Here is a 2,500-nt window from a genome sequence, read left to right as displayed (position 1 = left end):
CGTGATTATTATTATTGTCATTACCAACGCTTATAGTAGCCCCTCCCAGTTAGTAACCCCTCCCTGTTGTGACGCCATTTCCTGTTAGAGGCCCAAAACGTATGCACGTGTTCATTTTTGTCTGCCCCTGTAATTTATTTTATCCATTCCTAATGTGGGTCCCAATTTCTGCGTATGCTACAGTGGGAGCAGATCTAAAGTTTCCAGAAATCTGTCCTGTTTATACGCGACTGCTATGTTTTATGTGTTTTTGTAAAAAAAAAAAAAAAAAAAAAAAAAAAAAAAAACCTGTATTGACGTCCCCTGAAGCTTCCAGAAACCTGCTCTGTTTATATGCGACAGAATACAGATCCCATGAAGGAGACAAGTTGTCCTGTCTTTCCTACACAACGCAATGAAAAAGTAGACCGGTCACACGAGGACTTTGAGAAAATGTCTTCCGGGAAGCCCCGCGAGGTAAACACGGAGCTGTTCCACCCCTCCCCATACAGATGTTGGAGGGGGAGGGGGGGGGGGGCGGCAAGCCTCGCGAGGGGAGCCGTGGAAGAGCAACTGGGATAGACGGTCCGGCTGAGCACCGCCGAGCACGCTGTCGAGCTGTGCAACGGAGAGGACGACTACGCGGTAGAGCCCCTCCCACTCCGCACTCTGCTCGCCACTAAGAACATTAAATAAAGGACATCGATCCGCCAGACCGGAGGAACCGACCGCCCGAACGCCGGCAAAGCCGGCCGGCGGACACCCTCCGAAGGCGTGTTAAGTTGGCCCATCGATCAGGACACAAACACGCAACAAATCCAGTCCGGGGTGTGGTGTAAGCAGCCCTACCAGAGAAATCACCTAACCCTAACCCTAAACGTACGGCAGACGCGTCCCCTGGCTCTCACATTGACAACTGAGAGGCTTCTGAAAACCTGGCCACGCCCATCAGTAAAAACCACTACAGCAAGTGACGACATATGTACCTTCAAAGTGCTGTACTACAGGGTGCTGTTCAAAAGGTATCTATCCCGTTTACTCTCTATGCTTCATATATCATCATATTATTGAAAAGTGCAAGCCTTTAGGAACAACAGCAACTCAAGTCGCCAACGCTCTGTTCACTCAATAACTGCAGAGATCCAAACTTCTCCTGGCATTAACATCGGCACAAAAACTGTGCGCCGGGAGCTTCGTGGAATATGGGTTTCTATGGATTCAGAATGAGATGTCAGAAAAGCTCCTGTGGGTGTAATGGTCAGTTATGTCAATACTTTTGGACATATATTGTGCGTGTGCGTGTGTCTGTGATACCTAACATAAACACACCTGTATTACTAGAATTGATCGTTCACGCCACAAAAGTGAGGGGCAAACATAGAAAAGCGTGCAACCCAGCCACTGAGGATGCACAAGCCAGTGCATTCTTAGTGCAGGTCCCAAGCCCGGACAAATGGGGAGGGTTACGTCAGGAAGGGCATCCGGCGTCAAATCTTTGCCAAATCAAATATGCGGATCATAAATAAGATTTCCATACCGGATCGGTCGAGGCTCGGGTTACCGACGACCGCCATCGGTACTGTTAACCAGCGGAGTGCCGGTGGAAACTAGGCTACTGTTGGGCGAAGGAAAAGGAGAGGGGGAAGGCATGTCCAGAGGCAGCTAGAGAGGAGGAAGGGTAGGCGTGTGGAGGTGAGAGTCAGTCGGAACTTTGAATGTTGGCACTATGGCTAGTAAAGGGAGAGAGCTGGCTGACGTGATGGAAAGAAGAAAGGTGACAAGAGACAAGGTGGAAGGGGAGTAAGGCCAGGAGTATCGCAGGTGGGTTCAAACTCTTCTACCATGGTGCGAATGGGAGGAGAAATGGGGTAGGGGTCATTCTGAAGGAAGAGTATGTCAAGAGCGTGCTGGAGGTGAACACAGTGTCAGACAGAGTGAGGATTATGAAGCTGGAAATCGAAGGTGTATTGCTGACGGTTATCAGCGCATATGCCCCGCAAGTCGGGTGTAAGATGGACGAAAAAGAAGAATTCTGGAGTTGAGTTGGACGACGTGGTGGAAAGGGTACCCAAGGAGGAGGGAGTGGTGAGTGGAGCGGACTTCGATGGACACGTTGCTGAAGGGAACAGAGGTGGTGAGGAGTTGATGGTAAGGTATGGAATCGAGGAGAGAAATGTGGAAGGACAGATGGTGTTCGATTTTGCGAAAAGGATGGAAATGGCTGAGGTGAATACATATTTCAAGAAGAGGGAGGAGCACAGGGTGACGACGTATACGAGTGGAGGAAAGTGCACACAGGTGGACTATATCTTGTGTAGAAGGCGCGATGTAAAACGGATTGCATACTGCAAGGTGGTGACAGGGGAGAACGTAGCTAGGCAGCATCGGATGGTGGTCTGTAAGATGACTTTGGAGACCAACATGAGGAAGCGAGTGAAGACACAGCCGAAGATCAAATGGTGGAAGTTGAAGAAGGAAGACTGTTGTGTGGAGTTCAGGCAGGAGTTAACACAGGCACTGA

Source organism: Lampris incognitus, unplaced genomic scaffold (assembly GCF_029633865.1).
Source record: "Lampris incognitus isolate fLamInc1 unplaced genomic scaffold, fLamInc1.hap2 scaffold_153, whole genome shotgun sequence".
In the NCBI taxonomy this organism is placed as follows: Eukaryota; Metazoa; Chordata; class Actinopteri; order Lampriformes; family Lampridae; genus Lampris; species Lampris incognitus.
Note: the sequence above shows the minus strand (reverse complement) of the source record.